Source organism: Vanellus vanellus (genome assembly GCF_965231255.1).
Source record: "Vanellus vanellus genome assembly, chromosome: 1".
NCBI lineage: Eukaryota > Metazoa > Chordata > Aves > Charadriiformes > Charadriidae > Vanellus > Vanellus vanellus.
In genome coordinates this window covers 101,444,832-101,463,062 of record NC_138905.1, presented here as the reverse complement: position 1 = coordinate 101,463,062, position 18,231 = coordinate 101,444,832, and the positions used below count along the sequence as shown (strand labels likewise).

At 40.5% G+C, this 18,231-nt stretch overlaps 1 long non-coding RNA gene across 1 annotated transcript; it reads right to left on the bottom strand.

The window, feature by feature from the left end:
• Positions 1 to 31: 31 nt before the first annotated feature.
• On the bottom strand, positions 32 to 10,364 carry LOC309682577. The gene is made up of 3 exons (XR_014270134.1): positions 10,353 to 10,364; positions 3,320 to 3,390; positions 32 to 130 (listed from the first exon to the last, which is right to left on the bottom strand). It is a non-coding gene; the product is annotated as an uncharacterized lncRNA (long non-coding RNA).
• Positions 10,365 to 18,231: the final 7,867 nt, after the last annotated feature.

The following is an 18,231-nucleotide window of genomic DNA, read 5'->3' as shown; positions in this document are numbered from 1 at the left end:
AGGGAGCAGGTTGGTTTATTTGTTTGTCCGTTCTCCATTCCATAAAGGTCTGTTCTTGAAACACTTTCTGCCCTATTTTGCAAACCATCTGTTCCTAGACATGCAGGTCTTCAGCTGGTATAAGAAAATACTACCACACACTGAAGTCAGTGTAGCAACAGACAAAATAAGAATAGCCCCTGTATTTTTTAATACATTAGGAACCTCTAGGTGTTTTCCTAATCTCAGGCACCAACATTCTCCAGCAAGCTATCAGCAAAGCCTGTACCAGCAGCCAGCAAAAGAGGTGACAAAACAAATAGTGAGAAACAAAAGAAATCCTACCCACAGACTGACTACTCTGGAACACAGTAAGTGGGGGGCGGCATACACAACACACATGCAGTGGACAAGGGATGAAATCAGACGGTATTCTAAAAACAGAGGTCCCAGTAAACAGAGGTGATTATATTCACTGTCTGCTGGAGACCCCTAATAAACATAGCCCTCAATATGTACCATTTTTTTTTCTCCTGTAAATTTTGCTGACTTGGTGTATGCTTAAATTCAGAAATTATACAAACTTTTATAAGTATTTGTGCTTACCAGCATTTCTAACGTACTTTTGGCCCTATGCCTGATTTGATGTAGTTCACATCTGTAACCTTGTTACTTTTTGAGAATTCAACTCTGACCTTCATCTATTCCTTCTCCAATGCAGCTCAATTTTCTGTCCTACCCTACACTTGGCAAAATTGCCTTCATGTTACTGACTGACAGCCCTACCAGATGTCTTTGGGTGACCTCAGTACCCTTCTGCAACTGTCAGCTCTTCCCAAGTTTCTAATTTAAAACATCTCCCCCAAATCTCATCAGTGTTTTGTGTCAGCAGTCTGGGGGGGGGGAAGCCAGCAACTTATTTGCATAACCTTTCCCCTCTACAAGTATCTGCGTGCCTAATAAGACACTGAAGAATTTCTTTATGTCATCTCCTGTCCTCACATTTAGGTAAGGTCAAGCTGGGCTTTCCTACTGAACTGGAACCATTTCAAAGAAAGGTACTGGTGCTTCCTCTCCTCCCTTCCACCCCTGGGGAATTAAGTGCAGCTCCCCCAAACCCTCACTGTCTCCCCGGCTCACTTCACTAATTCTAGTCAGAGCTCCTTAGGATCCTCGCAAATGTAGGGATTTTTCTTTTCACTGTAATTATTGAAATCACTCACAGAAAAATACTGTATCTCAAACTTGATGTCATGTGGGAAGTCATCTACATCACCTAACTGGTTTTGTCAATGTTTTCATATTTAATTTTGTGAGCTTTTGAAGACTGCTCTATTTTGATCTGGATCATTAGGCTTCAATCAAAAAACATGAACATAAAACATGTGCCATGGCATCCCACACTGGATGATGATGCTAAAAAACCCCTCTGTGCAGTCCTATGCTTCCTTACATCAGAAGCAAAGCAATCTGATGCCATCACTGCCTCTTTCTCACACGAGTCTTTTCATCTCTTCCAGTCCCTGAGAACGTTTGGTGTTTTGCCCCCAGGATTATACTAAGGAAGGAGAGAAAGTTTTCTAGTGTTTAAAGTTTTGGCAGTGCCAGTTGTTTTTGTAATTCTTTTCTTCAGCATTGCGTCTAAGAGTTCACACTTTGAGATATTCTCATTAACCGACTTGCTCTCCTTTAAGCTGCATGAGAGCTTTGACTGTGAGGAACTCAGGCACTTATTTCAAATTTATTTCTATTCAAAGCATTTAAAACCATGTTTAACTTCAGGCATGCATTTAAGTCGCATGAAACTCAATGGCTCTTAAGAACACATACTTTGTCAAATACAAAAGGATTTGAAGGCATGTTTAATTATTCTGATGAAATTGGAGCTTGAAAAAAACATATTATGGTACTTTAATCTGCGTTCCTCCAAGTGCATTTGTAATTAGCGAAGTGTACATTTTGCATGAGAAGCATAGAAAAAGCTGCAGAACCCCTTAATATTTGCTATCACGGTGTCTTTTAAACTCTTGTGGTGCACGAAGTACCCTTGGAATAGAAATCTAGAAATGGCTTTTAGAATGGCAAAAATGTATTTTGCAGAGTACAGAACATTAGGGCAAGAAGCAGCATACACTTAGTAAAGACACCATGAGTCAGTGTAAACAATTCATTTTCATTATTATTTAAGTGCTGGCAACGGCTATAGTCAAGAGTCACAAAGTGATACCATGTTAAAAGTGCTTCCTTAGTCACTTACAACTTACTGCAAATTCATGTTTTCTTTCTAGGACTACACTATGCTGAAAACCTGGCATTTCCATAATGCTTGGGAAAATTATTTCCAGCCTATTTGAGGATAAGGACAGAGAAAGATGGGGGCTGGCAGCAGAAGAAAAATACACATACCAAATAGATCAAGGGCCTAAGTTTTGTCTACTTAATAGGTTTTTACCAACCCCTGGAATGTCATAGTTCCAAATTAACAGTTTATTCTTATAGTCTCACTCTGAGAAAAAGACAAACAGCTTCCCTGTCTCTTCAGTCAATGGCTGAATAAAGCACCGATGTTCAGACAGAAGATCCACAGATGAAGTTGCAGCTAGATTGGTTGTCCCAAATCTATGCTCTGTGGACCAGGCCAACCTTCTCCTCCTTAGACAGACAGATAGCATTAGGCAGTAAGATAGGTGATGTAGTGATAGGTAACCTTCTTCAGTGTCCCAGCAAAAAGTTACTGCTTATGAGGCGACTATAGAGGAAAAGATATAAAACTAGCATCTAGGACGCAGAACAGCGGTCAAGACACCAGCAGGAGGGAGGTAGCCAGGCATGTGCTGCAGGCAGAATGATACCACGGGCACAAATGAGAACACGTGCAACGGTCAAGAGCATTAACATTTGGTCAGAAGAGCTAAAGGCTAACGTATCACTTCCTCCAGGGAGGAGCAGGCCAGGAGAATATCCCAGGGGTCACGGAGACAGCTATCGTCAAGCTGACTTGCCCGTTCTTGCAGCTGTACTAGACTGAACCAAAGATGCTGCTGAGCACCAGGCCTGCAGCAAGGTATGCGTACCTGTCACAATCAAGTATTCAGCTGTGGTAACACACACGTCTTTGTACAAGCCCACTGAGGTCCCAGTCCCTGAGGGCTGTCTAGAGTATCTACGGCACTTTTATGCTGTATCATGGTCCAGGAGATCTGCTATCAGATCACTAACAAACCCTAGTTTAATCACATCACAGACAAAGCAATGCCACACAGAAATGTTGCTGTTATACTGTTTCATGTACTGCATTTTCCTTAAAAAACAAAACAAACAAAAACCTCAGACCACATACCTAGCCTCAGGAAGTATAGTTCCAGGTTGGTGCGTTGGCCTCTGGATTATGCGCATTTTGGCTCTCCACAGCTGTTTGAATGAACATTTGAAAAAGCAATGTTGCAACTACAGAGAATTTCTGTCATGCTTTTGTGAAATGTGTGTAATACTTCTAATCTTCCTTTCTTTTTCAGACAGTTTCAAATTCTGACTTCTTTCCGAAGATATTCACTGGTCAAAGGGGAACAAGCACCTAGAAGACCTAGCATACGCACATGCGTGTGAGTGAATGAAACATGCATCAACGTTTGAGGTAGGTAAACTGAGTATCAGGAATTTGTATAGGTCCATCTGGACTGTGCAACTGATACTCCAACACATACACACACTTCACAAGAAAATTACCTCATCTTTTCATAAATCCTCACAAGAAATTGGAATGTTACTAACAGGTCAACATTTGAAGCCCAATGAGAAAAGAATTTAAAACTAAAGTTCCCCTAAAACAAAAAACACAGACACACATAGAAAGAAGACTCACAAAAACAGGAGATAAGAGGGAGGGAGAAGGTCTTGGCCACCAGTTTTCTGATGAAACTTTGAGTTGTTGGGAGGTCTGCTCAAGGTGAGACAAGACAAACCATGACCTGTCTGGACACAGACAAATTTCCAAAGGTAGGCTGTGCTAAAAAATCAGGCACATTGCTTTAGTTGATTTGGTTTGGACTTTTTTCTTAAGGTTATATACTCTTGTGCTTTGAGCTAAGGTATAATGTTATATTATGAATTGAGAGCATCCATATGAATTCTAAAACTTTAATCTACAGATCAAAAGACTAGAAACAGAAATGCGTCATAGAGGTGAGAGAATTCTTGGACTGGCAAGAGGACTATCAAGACTAACCTGTGAATTACTTAGAAGCAGGTAAGATGCTGCTTTTGGAAAAGGAGAGGGGCGCATTAAATCTGCTTAGAGTTCCTCAAAGACTCCAAAAAGCAATAAAAGTTACCATAACATGTTTCTTCTCTCTGAGGAATGCAACCTGAGACATAAAGTCCACGAGAGAAGAAAATTTAATGTGAGCTTTATTATGACGCTACTTACAACAAGTGAAAGGGATATGCGGAAGGGAAAAAATCATTTCTGATTTAATCTTAGCATAAGTAGATTTAGCAGGTTTTCTTTTTCACTTCTTTACCCAAGTCTTTCATGACTATTGTTAGCATGCCATCTCTTTTGGCTGTTGTAAATACAGACTTTTACCAGCATACATTATAAATAATGTGAAGATAACTGTATAAAGTGAAGATAACCGAATAACATCCGAGCAACCCTTGCCCAGGGTGAGGAGAACCTCACACTCCTCTAGTACCCCAGTTTTCAGAAGTGCACAGCTTCCCGGCAGAGTAGTCAAGACTCCACCTGAATCAGAAGATGAAGCAGATTTGGCTACATGTTTTTTGCCCTCACGCTCTCTGTTTTACAGCAGAGAGTCAGCATAGCCTTTTCTTAGTATCTCTCTGGCTTCCTGCCACAGACTAAAAGATATTGTATATATGCATCCTGGGATATGGGGAAAAAAAATCCACTGTTTTTTAAAAGAATTCAGAAGTTTACTGTATATAGTTCATAAAAAGAATAAAAGAGGCAAATTGAATAGAAGAGGCAGAGATTTGAAATTAGCAGTCTAAAAGAAGACTGTCAAAATTAGCATGATTTTATAAAATAATGTTTTACAGCAAACTCCATCAAAGCATTTCATTTCCTGTGGAAACTTTCAGATAGCCTCAAGGCATTCTTTGACCAGCTGTACAATATATCAGCTAAATGTCCTCTGAGTGAATAGATTCCCACAGCCGAGGCACCTGCAGGATGTGTAACAACACACTTCTATTTCACGTATTTGTTCAAGGCAACCGTGCAGTTCCACTGGCTCATCATTTACATTCACAATGGACAGCTGGCATCATCTAAATGAAACATTAAACTTGCTTGTGCTGTCATTAAATAAATAAATAAATTTAAAAGCCACCAAAAAACAAGAACAACAAAACTGCCAAAACGGAAAGGAATATCTTCAAAAGTTCTTCCAGATTCTGAAACGTTTAATTGCACTTTCAACTGTCAACCAATCAAAATATGCTGCTTTTCAAGTACGATGAGCACTAAGGAAACAAAAAATGAACCTTTGCAATCCCCCAGAATACTGATAGATCAGCTTGCCGAATCAGGGAGTTTGGAAAAGGAACTATAATTATCGCAAGTGTCTGCTTCATTAACAGACCACGACGCAACAGAAAAGTTAACCATATGTTGCACTTTACTAGGGGAATGGTGAGAACAAAACAGAAAGCCTTGTAGTTAAGCCATCTAGCAACGCATGCATCTGCTGAGTTCTGCAGGGTAAAATCCTATCCTCGCTTATGTTAGCAGAAATATTTCCCCCAATTTTAGATGTGGCCCTGGACTTGTCACGACCCAAGTCATGGTCTGCTGTCTAAGCTTAGCCAATTACGATGGCTCAGACTCTACGGATCACCATTCTTTTAAAGTTCTGTTAGCCTGCGAGGCTTCACACCAATATGATAATTTTCATCATCTTCACCAGCAAATTTCTTGGGAGTACCAATTCTCTTTCTTCATAAAACGGCTTTGTGATTCAACTGCCTCTAGCCCCTCAAAAGTTGACGACATTCTTTCCCAAACTCACAGTCATTGTGTTTTACCTCCTCAGGCTGCAATAAGGCCACTGCTCTACCAGGGAAGTGGAGTCAGGTGCTAAGCCCAAGCCAGCTAGGGCCCAGGCCCACAGCACCCACGCACGAAGAGTAGCACAGGTCCAGTGACTGTAACCAGGATCAGCTAAGTTGAGTTATGATTAATAAGCAAGTCTGTGGTGACAAGGCAAGCCCAAAGTCAAGCTGGAAAGTCAAGTTAACAAGGAAAGGTTGGGATAGGCAAAGTACATGGCTGGACACGGACATACCTGTAGTGTAGCTCAGGCAAGGGCAAGAACCCAAGTTAAATGCAGCTCCCAGGCAAGGTACAGGAGGTCCCTTACAATGGCTCTTCCAGCTACGTCCCAACTCTTTGTACCCAAGCATAGCTTAATTACTCCCCCTTCATAAAGCTCAAGAAATAGCCACAGTCAGGTAGGACTACCACAACACCTGAACAGCATTCCCTGTCTTAGGTTTCCCACAGTTCTTGCAAATCTGGGATTTGGAGTGCTTTGTGGTACACCTCTTCCACATTGCACTTGTCAGTTTCTCTCTCCAGTCCCCTCAGAGCTTACAGCCAGCTGACCCCAACGCCCTTGCCTGCCAAGAGGCCTTCTCATCCAGCAAGCTGCTGATCAACCCCTTTTGGTGGTCAACGTTCTCCACAATGCTCAGCTACCAACCCTCCAGAGCAGTCTTCAGGGCTGGTCCTTGGAGAGAGGACCCCTTGACTTAAGCAACTTTTTTGTTAACCCTGAACTTACTATCCTGAATGTTCAGTGTGAACTGGAGATAAAAACATGGCTGGGAAGTCTGTTTTCACCGTCATAGAGATTTTGTAAGTCTGAGGCAGGTATGTTATGAAATTCTTTAGTAGCACATATACATGACAAACTAATAGTTTGGATAATTACATACAAATGGGATGTGAGAAGTCCCACTAGTTCCAGTGCCATCACTTCCAGGGCTCGCTTTACAATAAGAAAATTTGCAGCAAGAGGGATCTCAGGCAGCAGTTCTGACTTACCTCGAGTCATTCCTTTTCTACCAGAAAACTGCTGCCTGACAAATTTCAACTCAAAACCTTCTAGAGTGATTTTGGTGTTGTAGAATAGTTCTCAACTGGGAAGCATCAGAGGCTTCTTGAGGAGGTCTCCAAGGACAAGTCTTAATTTCTGTAGTTAATTAGGTCTCCTGTATGTGAGATACTCCTTTGTATCTTACATACTCTTTTGTGTGTTCAAAAACACTCTTTTGAATGTTCAAAAAATAAGAATGGCCAAATTTTGAACAACAGAATATGCAACTTGAGTAACTTTTGCATTAAAGATAGGTTCTAATAGGGGTTATTGACAATTTAGAGTGCAAACACATAACTTTGCTGCTCTATTTTAAAAGAGCTACCATAACAGGATACATTAGTTTGCCACACCACTAAATTCTTCTTTGGCTTTGTGCCAATAAAAGGAATAAACCTTTTCTCCAAGATACTGCAATGGAAGAAAGCCATACAAATACAAAGCATTGTACAAGCTTAACTGATTACACAAACAATGCATCTTTCATATAGTGGAGATATTATTGTTCTCTTTGCTGGAGAAGGACAGTGAAATAGCAAGAGATTTAAAAGACTCGCCTGAAGTTACGCATTCATTTTGAGAAGTGAGGAGAAAAATGACCTTCGAACTCATGAATCCCATAACTGCCTTTACAAGTTTATCTTTCACACAACTGTGATGTTATTTTGTGTGATTTGGATACTGATCCTCAAAGAAAGGGACTCAAGCTTCTTAATGCTGGAGAGGATGATGAGCAATGGGGAACTTATGCAGTGGATTTACTGCTTTGATGTTGCTGTTGTTCAGATTGACTCTATGAATTTTGCCTCTGCTCAGCATTATGGATCACACCTATTTCAAAAACCCATCACAACACGTGACCACCCTCAGAACTATTTCTTAGTTATTCATTCAGACATTTAATATTCTTACTGTACGACTTGTGGCCCAAATCATGGAATGACTTAACTGGATGAGTGTGCAAGAGAAAGCATCCTTAAATAGGTGGCCTGAAAAACGCACAACCATATCTGAGTGAACACAGGACACAGTCAAACTAGTTCTTGTCCAGGTGTTTTCATTTTTTTTACTTTTAATTAACTTTTTGCTATAACATTTTAAATGCAAGAGTGAATCAAACAGGAAAAGGAATCTACAATTCTATTCAAATGAATATTTGTGAACATTTCTTGCTGTATTTCCCTTGCTTTGCTCATTATTATTTGATAGGTCTTCACTAGGCCACTTACAGTGATCCGAACTTGACTTGAATCTAGAACTTGGAGCTAAACACTGTTTTTTTCTCCAATACTGATCCCCTCGAACCTCATATTTACCCCTCTGACCTTAAGCACATCAAAAACAATTGGGGAGGGAAACAGGAGTGAGCCAAGCATTTAAGAATAACAGCTTAAGGCAAGCTTAGTGATGTGATGCTCTCAGAAAAAGAAAGGCAACTTCACCATTTTTTTTTTAATTCTGACAAGGGTTTTTTAAGCACCTCTGGAATTAATGAGAAGCACACACTGGAAATATTTAACAGCCTAGCAATAATTAAACTTCTTTCCTCTGAATTTTCAATGGAGTATGGAATTCAAATCCATTTTGTGTCCTGAGTAAAAACCTCTTCAGTATTATTTAATATGCTGAGATCTGTAGAAATCGCTGTGCCTTCTTTCTTTCACCTCTTATGACTACATTTGTAAGTGGGTAAACAGACTTGTGGTTGCATGGAACCAGCAATTCTCAGTCAGTTAATGCAAATGTTATTTCTTGATATTGTGAAGAACCGCTAATTGTTATTATCTTTCCCCTTGGTACTATTAACAAAAGGTTTAAACTGTTTTAAACTTCTGGACTAGTGAATCTCTTTTAAAAGCCACTTATTTAATCCTGGAAACATCAGGGAATGCTACCAGTGATAAATTCACGCTGTTAAAATAAATATTGTATTCCAGTTTGCATCTGTATTTATTTTTAATGCAAACTGCTAAGGACTTGTTCAACAGTGGGAGTCTATTTATCTGCACAATGCATACTCTTGTTTACACATTATCACTTGTTAAGTGTTATGTCTGCATATAAACAGACAAAAGAATAAGCAGGACGGAAGCTGCAGGGATCTACCACGGGGACACTCTTGACAGAACAGACTACAGGTTATGGTTTTTTAAGACATCATTTTATGAGTTGCCAAGTGATGACAATGGTCAGAATTTTAATAAGATTTATAACAGGGTCTGCTGTACTCTGCTTTTAATAAATATAGTGCAATTGTTTGCAATTCTAGACAGGGCAGTTCTCAGAATAATTCAGTTAGGCCAGAAGTGAGAGAGAACTGGAGCTCCTGTCCAGTAAGACAGGAACCACTGCAAACCACGCATTTTAGCAGGAATTGCTAAACCCATGTGAACGCTTTCTTGGTCACCACATTTTTGGGATGGGGTTTCCTAGCATGTTTACTATTGTCGTGCCGCTTTTGAAATCCATGTTCAAGTTTTTTGACTCAGCCAACATTTCACCCATATTCAACAACGTACTTTTGAACTTCTCTGGAGACCACTTATACCTGGATGCAGGCACAGCACCATCATTACCTTTCATCCCTGTGATACTGATTCATGCCACTGGCACCTTTAACTGGATGATTGTGATGACTTTCAGTAAGGTATAACTCCTTGTTTCAGACAAATCGCACAGCTAAAAATCTGGTTTAAGATTAAAGATCTGATCTTAAGCTCAAAGGAAAAAAATTGATGACAGTTCTTCTGCAGCTGGAGAACAGATATTTTAATGCATATATAGGCATCAGTTTGCGTCATGTATTCTACAAATTTTATTGCTGTGTTATTTATGCAGTCCATCAAACTAAAAACCACAGGATTAAATATTCCGTTAGGCTTTGCTGATCACATGGTAAGTACTGATTGTCCATTTTCATGCATGATATTTCCAGCACCACTAAAACCAAACCCAAGTCTGAAATGAACAGTAGTGAAATTTTCTTTTGAATTAGCTAACATTATTTCAAATTTTACATCAAATACAGGTTTTTTTTTTACTTGTTGTGTGCAGCTTTTTTGTTTATATTGCAATAAGTCTGAAAACAAGTCTTCTGTTTGCCAATAGGATTTTTTTACTGCCCCAGCAAAAAATATACATAATCTTCTAATCTTGCTCTGAGCAAGAACTATGTAGCCCAGTTTTGTATGATATAGTAAATATATCTTGAAAGAAGCATCTGAATGAATTTATATAAATGGCCAACCTCACCATGAACTGTAACGTGACAGGGTTATGATCTTCAAATCTTGTACTTCCCTTCCTTCAAGCACTGCTAGCCTAAGCTCCTTGTCGTGTCCGAAGTGATAGATAGAGCTGGAAAACAAGATCAGAGTAATTTCTGCATCAGCTACCCCATTTAACATAGAAAGAGGCTCTCTTAAATGACAAAGAAAGAAGTGTGTATCAAATTTATGTCCCTCAGATACTAGTTCAGCCAATGACTTCCAGTAAACTCTTTCTGTCTATATGGGGAGGGCATTTACTATTTTAAGCTATTCTTAGAGGAGGCTTGAGTCTGCTAAACAGCAGACCTTTTGCTGTCTGCCTTAAAAAAAACAACCACACTTTGTTGAAAATCATCACTATTTCTTTTTTGGTCAGTTCTACCAGTAGGTTTATTAATAAGTGGATTTATTTCTGTGTAGAAATCCTATGTTAACAATTACATCGTGTTCAGCGTGTAAGTGCCTATTAAAAACAAATACCAGCATCCTGCAGTCATTGGCCCATCCATTACAGTTTTCAGCTGTGTTATTACAGCATTATAGAACATTACCGTAGAGCAGAACATTTCTGTGCAAGGGAGCAGATGGGAGCTCAGTGCCATGTATTTTCTGTTCTCAAGTGGATTTTTAAAATCGATCTGCTCTCTCTGGGGGAAACCCACAAACAACCTGTATAAATGCAAAGCCTGTACCCAACAAGACTCTGTGCCGAGAGGGTGGAGGGGCTGATCTTCCCTCCCCAACTTTCTAGCTAACTGCAGATGAGATAGATCCTTTCAGTTCTCCAACATGGAGGCTGGAGCCTTGGCAAGTGCTTTCCAGACCTCCTGCGTGAGTACTCCTCACCACCTAATGAGCTGAACTTTACGCACTCTTACTCTTTTCATAGAATCATAGAATGGTTTAGGTTGGAAGGGACCTGGAAGATCATTGAGTTCCAACCCTCCTGCCATAGGCAGGGACACCTTCCACTAGACCAGGTTGCCCAAGGCCACATCCAACCTGGCCTTGAACACCTCCAGGGATGTGGCCTCAACAACCTCTCTGGGCAACCTGTTCCAGTCCCTCACCACCCTCAAAGTTAAAAATTTCATCCTGATATCTAATGTCAATCTCCCCTCTTCCAGTTTGAAGCCATTCCCGCTCATCCTATCACTACATACCCTAGTAAAAAGTCCTTCCCCAGCTCTCCTGTAGGTACTGGAAGGCCGCAATAAGATCTCCCCATAGCCTTCTCTTCTCCAGGCTGAACAGCCCCAACTCTTTCAGCCTCTCCTCATAGGAGAGGTGCTCCAGCCCTCGGATCATCCTCATGGCTCTCCTCTGGACACGCTCCAGCAGGTCCATGTCCTTCTTATGTTGGAGACTCCAGAGCTGGATGCAGGTGGGGTCTCACGAGAGAGGAGTGGAGGGGCAGAATCACCTCCTTTGACCAGCTGGCCACACTTCTTTTGATGCAGCTCAGGATACGGTTGGCCTTCTGGGCTGCGATCGCACATTGCTGGCTCATGTTGAGCTTCTTGTCAATCAGCACCCCCAGGTCCTTCTCCTCAGGCCTGCTCTCCAGCCATTCCCCACTGAGCCTGTATTTGTGCTTGGGATTGCCCCAACCCAGATGTAAGACCTTGCACTTGGCCTTGTTGAACTTCATGAAGTTGGCTTGGGCCCACCTCTGCAGCCTGTCCAGGTCCCTCTGGATGGCATCCCTCCCCTCCAGCATGTCTACCTTGCCAAACAGCTTGGTGTCATTGGCAGACTTGCTGAGGGTGCACTCGACCCCACTGTCCATGTTGCCGACAAAGATGGACTCACTTTGGTTGTCAGGGGAGAGAAATGATGATCTGCTTGTTGCTACACTCCCAGACTTCCTTAGATTTCACCATTTTTGTTTTCTTCCCTCATAAGCAGATCTGATCTTTATCTCTTCTAATGCTGCTCTCTCCATAAAACAAAGAGCAGGGAAAGATCTAGCAACGTCTCCATCTCACCTAAAGACCATTTTCTCCCTAACTTTAGCAACATATGAACCAGTGATGCTGAGGTGAAAAAGTTGTCATTCTTCTTGATCACATTCCTAGATTCTTTGCCAGTTTTATTAATGGAATAGATTTTTTTAAAATTTCAATTAATTTGAAGAGATATTTGCTTTACTGTTTCTTCTACCTTGATTAGCATTTGAGAGACATTTGATGATGAAGTGTTATAATATCCATCACAGAAAATTTTAAATCTGGCATTTTCTAGATCATCAATCAGTTGGGAATTAACTGCGGAGTATACTGTAAGAGACAATATGTATCTAACGTTACCTTGATATAGCTGTATATACAAGGTCCCCTTCTGTCTCAGATCTGTATACCTCTCTTGATACCAGTGAAGTGACCTGAATTCAACCAGACCAAAACTTGGCCTTTACCAGATATCTGGTTAAGACTGCCATGAGAAGTGGTGCTCAGGCCAGCCCCTCACCCTCCTGTCACCGTGCTTCATGTGTGCAGCGGGGGACCACCACCTCTCTGCCTTCCATGGTTCCCTGTGTGCAGAGACAGCCCGTCTGCTCACTGGGGACCAAATAACCACCCTGTCCCACGGACACAAAGGACTGAAACAGGCAGCAGCACTGAACCCTGCAGCTAGAAAAGCCCCAATTTCCGAAGAAAAGCACAGCTGCATGTAAGGGCTCTGCCAGGGTTTGCCTTGCACAGCCAGCGAATCCACACCAAACAGCCTGTGGGCAGCTCTTACGCTCCTGCAGAACGTGGCTGTGAAGATTTTGAGTATTGCTGGTGTCTGCAACACCCTACAACAGCATCCCAAGATGGCAGTGAAACTCATTTGCTTTGTGTTTCATTCTCTGCTGTAAGAATTGCCAGTGGACCTCACACCTGCTTTTTCTCTATAAATATTTTACTTCAAGGAAAGCCAAGTTGTTTTTCTTGACTAGAGCAGTGTTGTTCTAGTATCACGTTGAGCAAAACCACATAGTTACAGAAACCTGCTTTAGATTATCACAGCAAAATAAATATGATTGATTCCGAAAAGCTATGCAAGGAATACTAGTGCAGCACTTTGCTGGATGATGCAAGTGTGCTCTATTAGGTGTATCTTTTATGCTTTTAAAAAATATTACAGATAAAAATAAGTCAGTGCAAACACATAAAGCATTAAAGCAGTTACTATAGCAGAGAACAACAGAAAAGCAAAAATGCAATTATCAGGTTGCTTGTTTTGGCATGTGTTTGAGAAATGTCTAATGCCATCACATCTCAGAATCGCAAGCAGCAAAACCCTACACCAAATGAAAACACCAGAAATATCAAGCATCAGTTCCAGTAACTGCTGCTGCTTTGCAAACATGTACATACAGAAGCACACAAATTATTTAAGCAACATTACCTTTGAGTTTAAAATGTTTGCATTTCTCACTGCAGGCACACCACAAGACCACTGTCATAAAATATCCTGCACCTACCAATTCCTTCTTACCAGTTGGGCAGCTTCTTGAACCCATGTTATGTAGGCAGCCTTCATTTTGAAGGCACTACTCATTTCTGCTTTATGATTCTGTGTTTCGGCTTATGACATCAACAGCAAAAAATCTTCCCCTATAAACCGTAGCTACTCCAGACTGGATGAACATAGTAGTTCCAACTTCTACAGTTCAAAATTTTGTTTATTTTATTACTTAACGTGTATGCTGGTGGTAGTTTAAGAGATCATTTTAGTCCTGATGTAGCTTCTGCAGTTGAAAACTATTACATTGGTACTACAAATTCCTGGAACATCAGCTACAGAATTAACAACAATAAACGCAGAAGTCAATGGCACTTTAAAATTACTTCCATGAATTATCTGTATATGTCTTGTGAATATTTTACTTTTTAGATGCAGATTCTCTAAATCTGTTATGCTACACATTTGGTGTAAGTTGATACACATCTTTGAACTCAGCCAAAGCACTTTGGCAAACCAAAAGAGAATTCATAGTAATTGGCTTCCAAGCATCCAAAGTCACTGGGCTCAGTTGGCAGAGAAGCTCTATTTCCCTGTTTCTGCCTCTTTTTCACACTTGCTAGGTAGTCCCCAGAGGAAAACAGAGACAGCCAAGAAAGGGCAAGCACTAAAACATTACAGTTACAAATTACTTCTCCAATCCTACTTCTGCTTTCTGTAAACTACAGAGGAATGGGACACAGGCTGGGCAGTAGGAGTCAAAAATCAGGACTGAGAGAAAAGAGATGGAGAAAGATGGGAACTCCAAATGTGTAAGAACAGAGTCAAGAAATAATTGAAGAAGAATCAAGAAATTATTAAGAGCGTGGGGATGTTCCATATATTTATCTCATTTATTATAGATCAATCATTCTGAAGAAAAAGCTTCAGGAAAAAACCCCAAACATCAGCGATCACCTTTAAAATTGACAGCACGTGAAAGCACGTACATTTACCACGTTTGTACAAAGTCCATGAACAAGCCAAAGTAGACCAGTGTTTGGTAATCACTGTATTTATAGATATTATAGGGAATTCTTCAAGCTTATCATTTACCAGTGCGGAAAAAAGGAAATCTACCAAATGAAATGCCAGCATAGAAGAATGTCATGGTCCTTTCGTTACTCCTTTTCCTGAGCTATACACAGAAAACAGGCACACCATCTCTTCTATGCATATAAAAATGGAAAAGGAGCCTTTGACAGAAAGTGCTACCAAAAGGTGGCAAGTACTGGTAGAAGTCTTCTTGAGGAGTGCCTGAGGATGGCACTGTAGACTTATGTGAATATTTAAATAAAGAGACAGTAAAAAAATCATTAAACTGTTGAGGCTCTGGTCAGTAATATTTTTAAAATACTTAAAATTTACCAGGTTATACACCCGCAACCTTCACTAGCTTATTTAGAGTTGCCTAGGACACATAATATTTCCACAACCATTATTCCAAATGCTCCAGGCTACATACGTATCCATTCTTGGAATCTTAAAAGTTTTGGGTTTTTCCTGCTTGATCCCAAGTTACCAATTTTAACAGAACAATCTAAATATCTAATGATTAAATCCTGACCTTTCTTTGACAAGAATTAAAGCAACGTGACAAAAAAAAAAAAAAACAAACACACACCCCATCTCCCCCAACAGCCAATGGCATTAGTTGCACCACAAACTAATGGAAGAGACAAACTCCTGAAAATTGATAGCGCTACTACAAAGACACTTACCTACCAAAAAAATTCAGAAGACCCGAAGGATCAGATATCTCCTTACAGGTATCTGCAGAACAATTCTCTTGTTTGCTTGCCTTCCAAGAACACATTTCTTGGCCCCAGGAGACTCAGGGCCATCAAACAGGGCAAAAACGTGGAAAAAAAAAAAAAATTAGGCAGTGTTGTATAAAACAACGAATGGAATTTCAGACTTTTGTATCTACCAACCCTATATGTCTTTCCATAGTCTTAAGAAATGCTTTTTGATAGCTCTTGAAGTTACATGTTCTATTGAAATAGATTGCTTGGTTTCTAAATAGAAAGGACTTTGCTTGATCTCAAACAGTCAAAGCACTCTATGGAAACATGGCAATGAAACCATTGCTCCATTGCTGCCAAGCATAACATTTAGCATCAGACAAAAGCTGCTATGCCTGGAAGTTTACATTTGCAAGATCAGGAACCAGTTCTTTGAAAAAGGCCCTACCGCTTCCTCCCCCCCCCAACCAAAAAGGTGATAAAACAAAGTCAGTGATAATGTTTTCATGTCTTCTAAGTTAAAGGGAAAAAAAAAAAAAAACACCTAAAACATTTTGGAAGAGTTACTGCTATATATAATTAGAAGTTATATATAATTAGAAGTTAGATACAGCTTTAGGCTTTGCACTCACGCACTAACCTTGGCCGAATCACTTCATTCTTTTCTTCCTCAATTTGTTTAAGTAGGAAATAAGAGTAAAGACTCTCCCTTCACAACACTTTAGTCAAAAGGTTTACAAAGTGTTTGGAGATCTCAGGGGATAAGTCAGCACATAAAAGCATAATATTTTTATTGCAATGGACAGGTACATTTTATCACCTGCTGGATGAGTCGGAGTGCAGAGGATCAGAGAAAGTGCATCAAAAGAAAAGTCTTCATGTCCAATAAGCTGCAGTCTCGTAAATATATCAAGCTACAGTCTCCTCACGCCTCAGCTACTTAATAAAAGGCATGCAACCAAGCCACCACTCTGAGCTGAATGCCTTTAACTTAGTAATTCCTCACAGACAAGATAAGGAGGTAAGAAACCTCTGAAGCATGTAAATTCCATTGTTTTAAAGTGTAAGCTGGTTTACAGTGTAAGGTTTTTTTTAACCCTGCATAGTCATGCTGGACGTTTGAAGCATTCTACCAACACCTGAATGTCAGACAGCCATCTCCTAATTTTCTTGGTTTACTTCAATTCAATTTGTCTTGAGCTGAGGAACAGCTCCCCTCCGAGAGTCAGCTACGCAACTCGGTGGTGAAGAACAGGGAGAAAACTCCTTCAGCAAGGTTCCACGTTTCAGTAATGGGAGATACTGGAAAGAGCAGTGGGCAGCCTTGTGAACAACATCAGCTGTGAACAGGAGAGGGATTTAGAATAATGAGACTGTTTTAACATTTGCCAGAAATGAGCATGCAAAGGCACCCAGCTTTCAGAATTAACTGGGAGTGGAGGGAGTCTATGATCCCATTAAGAGCAGCCTGTTTCCCCAGGTACACTGGAGTCCTCTCCAAGGCAGGAGAAACTGTTGTCCCCCCCACACCCCAACACACAATATCTTCAGAGAAACTCCAAAAGTTTGGGGCAATCTTTACTCTTTCTCATCAAAACTTGTTAATTACAAAAGCTATTGAAATAAATCCGTACTCAAGTTGCAGATTGATTCTGGGGACTTATATGACAGAACTCCAGAAATGACAGAAGATTTGTTTCCCTGAGTAATTTTACCTGGATACTTCTCTAGGCTTTACCTAAAGCAGCATCTAACCCTCTCAATAGATTATAAGTACAGGAGCAGGAATTTATCCAGAAATAGGAGTTTGTTGCTGACAGCCAAAAAAAACTGTGTAATAGGCAGAATTCTTTCCTCATCTGCACTGGTATTACACAACTAAAGTAACAAGTTCAGTGAAACAGCTTCTGATTTACAGCAGCTAGGAACAGAACCGGGAAAACATATTTACAGGATGCCCCACAGACCACTAAGTGCAGCTAAGAGAGCAGCTTGGCTGCACAGAAGCAAAGCAGCACTAAATCATACTCAGGTTCTGGATCTCAATAGAAAAACATCCTGCTCCGCTCCATGACTTCTCCCCATCAGGCGCAGATGTAGATGAATTCCACTGATACTCACCAGCTCCGGTGTGCTGCTCCACATAAAGGTAATGCCAGCTCTTTAAAGGTCGGTTTGTTATTTTTTTTCAAATTAGCTATTAGCTACTTATGTCTCCCTATTTTTCATCAGCAGCTGCCTTAGCAGTTCAACCGCTACTGCTAAGATGAAGTGGTTGTTGGGTAGAGAGAGTGAAGAAGAAATAGGTGTACTGCTTACCAAAATGCAAGCAATTCTGGTGAATCGATGCTACCAAAATAAAATATTGAGTTGTTACCGGACAGTCTTGCTTCAGAACGGCAGATCAAGCGATGATTACGCTTTTCAGGTGCATTCTTCGGATTATCAGACCATTTCAACTTGTTCCAGAAGTGAGTATATAAAGGCACTCACCTGCCAGAATTAACTAAAAGTGGAGGGGGAGTGAAACCTGACTGAAGTCCCCTCACTATAAACAGCCAAATTTGTAAGTGCATTATAGTCCCCAGAAAGGAAGGCAAAGGGCTAGAAAGGGAAAACAATACA